The sequence below is a fragment of the Triticum dicoccoides genome, chromosome 4A (assembly GCF_002162155.2).
Source record: "Triticum dicoccoides isolate Atlit2015 ecotype Zavitan chromosome 4A, WEW_v2.0, whole genome shotgun sequence".
Classification (NCBI taxonomy): Eukaryota; Viridiplantae; Streptophyta; class Magnoliopsida; order Poales; family Poaceae; genus Triticum; species Triticum dicoccoides.
In genome coordinates this window covers 296,878,637-296,887,657 of record NC_041386.1, presented here as the reverse complement: position 1 = coordinate 296,887,657, position 9,021 = coordinate 296,878,637, and positions in this window count along the sequence as shown.

Below are 9,021 nucleotides of genomic sequence, written 5' to 3'. Positions count from 1 at the left end.
GGGCGGGGGAGTTTGGAGCATGGTCGGTTTCTCCAAGTGCAGTCCCACGTGTCAGTGAAGAGGCAAGCCGAAGCGCGTTCCGTTTGCGTGAGCTGTGTGCAGGACCGAACGTGTGTGGGGTGCAATGCGACCGCGACAGGAGTGCTGTGAGTGTACCGCATTTTTTCCTTTTAAACTAGGTGCTTCGCCCCCTCAAAAAAAAATTGTTGCTTCGCGTGATCCATCGATACTACTACTAGTAATCCGATAATCCCGACTAAAATGGCGCGGCCGGGTCTTTTCCCGCGCAATATGCTGGGAGGTTGGCTTAGTTGGGGTTTTTAGGACGAGTAATGCTACACCCACGTAAACCTAGTTACGTAATTAATGTAATGTGAAACGTGTGAGCTGTTGATTGTAGATTGGGGGAGGGAGGGGCCCACCACCATGAAAATCAGGGGAGGAGAGAGAGAGGCAATTTACGTTAACCCGTTCGTAGGTTCCCGTAGATGTAGAAAGATGTGTCCGATCCTGCAATATAGGCCATCCGATCTATATCTAACGGATAGGTAGGAAACTATGACAATTTACCCGCACTCCTCTCGACATTTGCAGATAAGGCTTTCCCTCGTTCATCCTTTTCTCCCACAACATCTTGATCTTCCATGCAACGCACGGGCATCTTGCTAGTACTCCTACAATATGTATATTATTGTGAAAGTTCATATACACCGGCCGAGATTAATGCAAACACGGCAGATTTTCATTACATTTCGAACTTTTATAGGACAAAAAATAAAAGAAACCCGACCCTAAACCTATTCTACGGCGGCGACCGACATCCTCCATCTGTGATCTCCATGTACGAGGGCGGGGTTCAAGACCCGTGAAGTGAAGGTGCGGTCTCCTGCGAGGAAAAGTAGAACACGGGAGACGGACCGGCCAGTTGGCACACCATGCCCTGCCGCCTCCCATGCCCTACTCATCCTCGGAGGAGTCCCCGACCTCAGCAGTGTCGGACGTTGGATGGCGGCAAGTAGGACGCGTGGCTGACGGTGCTCCCGTCGTCGGCCGCCAGCGTGGCCACCACTTGTGCGGTGACTTGAGCGAAGGCGGTGATCTCGAGCTCCATCCCCGAAGACAAGCTCTCTGAAAGCACAAGTGCTCCCTAGGTGGTTTTGATAATTGATGACAACATATATCTAGTTGGACTAACATTTCTATCTAGCTTGTTTCAGATAAGTTCAACAATGGAGTGGCATGGACTAAAGGTTGTGGCAACTCCTTCAAGATGCTAAGGACAAAGGATTGGCTAAAGCTTCAAGCTCAAGACTCTTCATTTTACATTTTAGTGATCCAAGATCACATTGAGTCCATAGGAAAAGCCAATACTATCAAGGAGGGATGAGGTGTTGCTTAATGAGCCTCTTTGCTTCATGTGCTTAATGATATGCTCCAAAATCCTCAGCTACTTTCCCACTTCCACATATGACCTAAACCCAAAGCCAAACTCGGACCTACCGATTATTCCTATCCGGCGCCACCGAGTTTCACTTTTCATAAGCCACTGACAAACCCTAGCAATTCGGTTCTATCGATAGGGATCTCGGTCTCACCGAGATGGGATTGCAAACTCTCTGTTTCCCTTTCGTAACTTTTCGGTCTCACCGAAAAAGCGAATCGGTCCCACCGAAATTGCAATGTAAATTCAGTGTTTCCTTTTTGTAACTTTTCGGTCTCACCGAAAGAGCAAATCGGTCCCACCGAGTTTGCCTGACCAACTCTCTGGTTAGCTAATTACCAAAATCGGTCTCACCGAGTTTGTGTAATCGGTCTCACCGAGATTACGTTATGCCCAAACCCTAAGCATATAGGTCCTACCAAGTTGCATGTCAGTCCCACCGAAAATCTCTAACGGTCACTAGGTTTACCTTTTCGGTCCGAACGAGTTTGTTGGTTCGGTCCCACCGAGATTGGAAAACTGTGTGTAACTGTTGGATTTTGTGTGGAGGCTATATATACCCCTCCACCTCCTCTTCATTCGTGGAGAGAGCCATCAGAACACATACACAATTCCAACTCATATGTTCTGAGAGAGAACCACCTACTCATGTGTTGAGATCAAGACATTCCATTCCTACCATATGAATCTTGATCTCTAGCCTTCCCCAAGTTGCTTTCCACTCAAATCTTCTTTCCACAAAATCCAAATCCTATGAGAGAGAGTTGAGTGTTGGGGAGACTATCATTTGAAGCACAAGAGCAAGGAGTTCATTACCTACACACCATTTGTTACTTCTTGGAGAGTGGTGTCTCCTAGATTGGCTAGGTGTCACTTGGGAGCCTCCGACAAGATTGTGGAGTTGAACCAAGGAGTTTGTAAGGGCAAGGAGATCGCCTACTTCGTGAAGATCTACCGCTAGTGAGGCAAGTCCTTCGTGGGCGATGGCCATGGTGGGATAGACAAGGTTGCTACTTCGTGGAGCCTTTGTGGGTGGTTGCTTCTTCGTGGACCCTTCGTGGGTGGAGCCCTTCATGGACTCGCGCAACCGTTACCCTTCATGGGTGGAGCCCTCCGTGGACTCGCGCAACCGTTACCCTTCGTGGGTTGAAGTCTCCATCAACGTGGATGTAGGATAGCACCACCTATCCGAACCACGGGAAAAACATCCGTGTCTCCAATTGCGTTTGAATTCTCCAAACCCTTCCCCTTACATTCTTGCAAGTTGCATGCTTTACATTCCGCTGCTCATATACTCTTTGCATGCTTGCTTGATATGTATTGTGTATGTTGAAATTGTGCCTAAAACTCCACTCAAACCAAAAAGTCCTAAAAATTGCAACTTTAGCACTAAGTGTCTAATCACCCCCCCTCTAGACACATCTACTTCTAGATCCTACAAGTGGTATCAGAGCTTTGGTCTCCATTGCCTTGGTTTAATCACCATTGGAGGAAGATGGATGTGTCTACTTTAGGGAGTCTTAGACATAGAGTGCCTATTTTTGATGGAGAGTATTTTCATGAGTGGAAAAATGAGATGCTTGTAATCTTCAATCAATATCATTTGAACAAGTATATTGCTAGTCCTTGTGAACCTCATATTGATCCTTTGCATCCTACCCTAGATGAAGATATTGACATGATTCGCAATCTTAGAACTGTTGAGCTCATCATTAGAGGATTGCCCAAAAATTTGATTGCTAGTCTGCCTACTCTTAATTGTGCCTATACTATATGGAAATTTCTTGAGGAACGATTTCCCGATCATTCCTTGAAAACTTTGGATGAAATTCTCCATAAATCTATTGCCTTGAGTAAGATGAACTCTAGTGATCCTAGTTTTGGTAATTGTCTATTTGAACTTACCAATCTTAAGCATGCTAAAGGAGATATTGGAATCATTAGTGATATCATATTCGAAGCTATAATAATTCATAAAAGTGACCACTTTGATGACCATTTATCTAATGAATTACCCTCTCTAGGAAATGATGAGTCACAAGATCATGATGAACATGGATACTATGATGATGATGATGATAGTGACTTCGATCTTGATGATGCAATGAGACATTTTGGTCTTATGGCAAATCTTCAGGGATATGAATCAGGAGGAAAGGAATGGGTTCTTGATAGTGGATGTACTGATCATATGACCGGAGATGAAGAGATGTTTCGTGAGCTTGCTGAAAATGACGGCCCTCGAAAACATGTCACTTTTGGTGATAATTCAAAGGGTAAAGTGGTTGGCCTTGGTAAGGTGGCCATCTCACATGATAGTTCCATTCAAAATGTCATGCTCGTTGAATCTCTTGGCTACAACTTACTTTCAGTATCTAGACTTGCTGATTCGGTTTGAATGTCCTATTTACTGAGGTAGATTGCCAAGTATTTCGTTGAGAAAATCATAAAATGCTCTTTACCGGTATGCGTACAGGTGATCTTTACATTGTCGATTTCTCTAAAAAGGCACAACCTAAAACTTGCTTTATTGCTAAATCCTCAAAAGGTTGGTTGTGGCATAGACGACTAGGTCACGTTGGCATGAGAAACCTTGACAAGCTTATTGAAGGAAATCATATCTTTGGAGTTAACGATGTCATATTTGATAAGGATAGACTTTGCAGTGCTTGTCAAGCAGGTAAACAGGTTGGAGGAAGACATCCCGTGAAGAACATCATGACCACAAGGAGGCCACTCGAGCTACTTCATATGGATCTTTTTGGTCCCAACGCCTACAAGAGTCTCGGTGGAAATTCTTTTGGTCTAGTTATAGTTGATGATTTTTCAAGATTTACGTGGGTGTTCTTTCTTAATGACAAGTCGCAGGTCCAGAAGATCTTCAGAAACTTTGCTAGGAAGGCCCAAAATCAGTTTGACGTGAAGATCAAGAAGGTTTGGAGTGACAACGGAATGGAGTTCAAGAACGCAAATGTGGACACCTTTCTTGATGAAGAAGGGATTTCACACGAGTTCTCGGCTACGTACACACCTCAACAAAATGGAGTTGTTAAGAGGAAGAACCGGACGCTCATCGAAATGGCAAGAACAATGCTTGATGAATACAAGACGCCGAAGCACTTTTGGGCAGAAGCGGTTGAGACAGCTTGTCACGCAACAAATCGCTTATATCTTCACAAGCTACTCGGCAAGACCGCATACGAGCTTCTCACCGGTAACAAACCCCAAGTTGGATACTTTCGAGTATTCGGCTCAAAGTGCTACATTCTTGATAAGCATCGTCGTTCAAAGTTTGCTCCTAAATCTCATGAAGGTTTTCTACTTGGTTATGGCTCAAACTCTCACACTTACCGTGTCTACAACAATTTCACTCGAAAGGTTGAAGAGACGGTAGATGTGAAGTTTGATGAATCTAATGGCTCGCAAGTAGAGCAATTGCCAATTGATGTAGGAGACAAAGACCCTTCAGAAGTAATCCAAGACTTGTCCATTGGCAAAATTCGTCCAACGGAGGTGAAGGAGAGTACTTCATCCGTCCAAGTGGAAGCTTCTACTTCACGACAAGGTGAACCAAGAATCGACACGGAAGCATCCACAAGTGGGACACACCAAGATGAAGAAGACAAGGAAATGCATCAAGACGAACATCAACAACCTCTTTCTCCACCACGACAAGAGAACGACGACGTCAACAATGAAGAAGGCCAAGAAGAAGAACAAGATGAAGAAGATGTTCAACGAAGACCCAAGCAAAAGCTCTCACGAGTTCGAGCAAGAATTGCCAAAGATCATCCCGTCGAGCAAATCCTCAATGATATACAAACCGTGAGAATCACTCGCTCAAAAACTCGTTTAGCTAACTTTTGTGAAAACTATTCATTCATCTCTAGCATTGAACCTATGAAGGTTGAAGAAGCATTGGAAGATCCGGATTGGATAAATGCTATGCATGAAGAGCTACACAATTTTGAGAGAAACCAAGTTTGGACATTGGTTGAGAAGCCCGACAACAACCACAACATCATTGGTACCAAATGGGTGTTTCGCAACAAGCAAGATGAAGATGGACAAGTGGTTCGCAACAAAGCACGTCTCGTCGCCCAAGGGTACACACAAGTCGAAGGTATGGACTATGGTGAGACATATGCTCCCGTTGCTAGACTTGAGTCCATTCGCATCTTACTTGCCTATGCTAATCACCATAATATCACCTTGTACCAAATGGACATTAAAAGTGCTTTTCTAAATGGTGAAATAGAGGAGGAAGTTTATGTCAAACAACCTCCCAGCTTTATCAATCCTAAGAAACCAAATCATGTTTACAAACTTCACAAAGCTCTTTATGGTCTTAAACAAGCTCCTAGAGCATGGTATAAATGCTTGACCAAGTTCCTTATTACAAGTGGTTTTGAAATTGGTAAAATTGATTCTACTCTTTTTACTAAAAGGGTTAATGGAGAACTATTTGTATGCCAAATTTATGTCGATGATATCATATTTGGTTCAACTAACCCTCTCTTTAGTGAGAAGTTTGGAAAGCTAATGTCAGAGAAGTTTGAGATGTCTATGATGAGTGAACTCAAATTCTTTCTCGGTTTGCAAATCAAGCAAACTAAGGAAGGTACATTTGTCTCTCAAACAAAGTACACCAAGGACTTATTCAAGAAGTTCAATATGCAAGAATGCAAAGGTATGTCTACACCCATGCCTACTAGTGGACATAATGATTTGACCAAAGATGGTGAACCGGTTGATCAAAAGGTTTATCGCTCTATGATTGGTTCATTGTTATACCTATGTGCTTCACGTCCCGATATTATGCTAAGTGTGTGCATGTGTGCACGATATCAAGCTGCTCCTAAAGAATGTCATCTTAAGGCTGTGAAAAGGATAGTGAGATATTTAATCCATACACCAAATTTTGGCATTTGGTATCCTAAGAGGTCTTCTTTTGATCTTGTTGGCTATTCTGACTCGGATTATGCCGGAGCCAAGATTGATTGAAAGTCCACTTCGGGTACTTGTCAATTTCTTGGTAGATCTCTTGTGTCTTGGTCTTCCAAGAAACAAAACTCGGTATCCTTATCCACCGTCGAAGCGGAATACATTGCCGCTGGTTCATGTTGTGCTCAATTACTTTGGATGACCCAAACTCTTAAAGATTATGGGATTTATGTGAAACATGTTCCACTACTTTGTGACAATGAAAGTGCTATCAAAATTGGTCATAATCCTGTACAACATTCTCGAACTAAGCATATTGAAGTTCGTCATCATTTCATTCGAGATCATGTTGCTAAGGGTGACATTGATCTTAAGCATGTTCGCGCCGATAAGCAATTAGCGGATATATTTACTAAACCTCTTGATGAGAAAGTGTTTTGCAGGTTGAGAGGAGAATTGAACATCATTGATGCTTCGAACTTGGAGTAGAAACTCCATTGGATACATGCAAGACATGAGCTTATGACTAATCCATGATATATCTCTTATGATAACTATCTTATGTCTTGGATATATTTGTACCTTGCATGTTGTCTAACCCATGTAGGTGCTTGGTTGAATCTAATTCCATGAGATTGCGACTCACTCACATCTTGAGCAATCTCTACATCACCAAGACTCTACACAATGGTGGTTGAAGACAAGGAAGCACAAAACCATTCAAACATATCCTTTGACAAATTCTGTGTTGAGCTTCATGATTGTCATTTTTGGATACACAAGTGCTCTTCCTTGCAAGAACTAACCCATGTAGGTAGATGAACTCAAACTCCAAGTGGTGCTCCCAACTCTTGATGAGCTACATCAACCTTGAGCACCCACACAAGTTCAACTACATGAGCAAGAACCACACCACCACCCAAGGTATGTTATTCCATCTTAGAGAAGCTTTACTCCAAAACATGAGTCAAAGCAACTCAACAGGATGTGAATACATCAAGATGCTTAAACGAAAAATGGTAACCCCATTTTGAGCTTAAACGATGAGTACGACCTATGATCAAGTGTTCTCACTTGACTCCTAAGTCAATATACTCTAACATAGGTGACTATGTCACCGCCCAACTCTAGATGAAGTTCTCTTGTGTTCTTTTCTGTGTTCTTGCATTTGTCTCATGCATGTTTATTTTCTTTCTCTTTTTCAAAAAAAAACTTCATCTAGATCTTTCAGTTTCTTCTCTTTTCTTTCTGTTTTTGTTCTGCCTTTTCTGCATTTAATTCTTTGCAAATCCTTCAGATGATTCATTGCAAATCTTTGTGAGATCCTACATGTCTAGTGAGCTGAGGTGACAAGTGTTTTTCTCTGTGTGAACTCGGTTTCACCGACTTGTAATTTTCGGTCCAATCGAATCCTTTCGGTACCACCGAAACATTCCACTCGGTGCCACCGACTTCGCAACAAGAAAAACAGTTTGCCACTTGTTCTATATTTCTTCGGATCCAGCTCTACTCAATGAATCTTGTCCTCTTCAAGCATCACAGTTTTATCCATTGCTTTGTGCTGAGTCTCAAGGACCAAACCTATACGACGGATTCCAGAAAGCCCTTCTTGGAAATTGATGTCAAAGGGGGAGAGAGAGATCACATCAAAGCTTGTAGGAGAGAGAGATCACATCAAAGGAGAGAAAAAGTCTCAAGGACCAAACCTACAAGAGAGAAAGTATTAAGGGGGAGAAAGAGATTTCCAGGGGGAGAGAATACTCAAGGATCCCAGATGTCCCAGATGCTTGATGCTTGATGTTCAAGAGGAGAGATGTCACATGTCTTTTTTTGGGGGAAAGACATGTATTTGCATTAAGTTCTATCCATTTGTATCTTTCAGCTCTGATTTTCTGTTCCCTATCTTCTCCCAATATCCCATGTAATTCAGGGGGAGCAAGACACCTAAGGGAAAGAAATCAGTCAAATTCATTGCATATCTTTATTCTTGGGGACATGTTGAATCCAATGTGGTACCTTGTACTCACTCTCTACATGTCATCCCAGTCCTGGTATTCTTGTAGTTTCTTTTGTTTGCTCTGGCTAGTGGGTGTACCTGTGTTTTCTAACTTTGTTTGTGCAGGTTCATTCCATCCTAAGCCAACTCAAGACCACAAGGTAAGTATATGCATCAAAATCATGAGTATGAGGAGTTCTTGCTTATGTACATACTGTTTGCAAGAAGGACTCATGAGCATGAAGGTATTTTCCTTGATAATCTTTTGCTCTGATGCATATGGCCAAGATACATGTAACACATTGCCTACTCTGTCATGGTTATGCTCTCACATGCCTCTATATTTCATATTTACATGAGCGCATACATGTAGGGGGAGCCTATGCTTGTTACATGTCCTTCCAAAGCTTTACTTGCTGTTCTTTATATCTTTATCTAAAGCTTTGATGTATGTTGCCATCAATTACCAAAAAGGGGGAGATTGAAAGCACAAGTGCTCCCTAGGTGGTTTTGATAATTGATGACAACATATCTCTTGTTGGACTAACATTTCTATCTAGCATGTTTCAGATAAGTTCAACAATGGAGTGGCATGGACTAAAGGTTGTGGGAACTCCTTCAAGATGCTAAGGACAAAGGA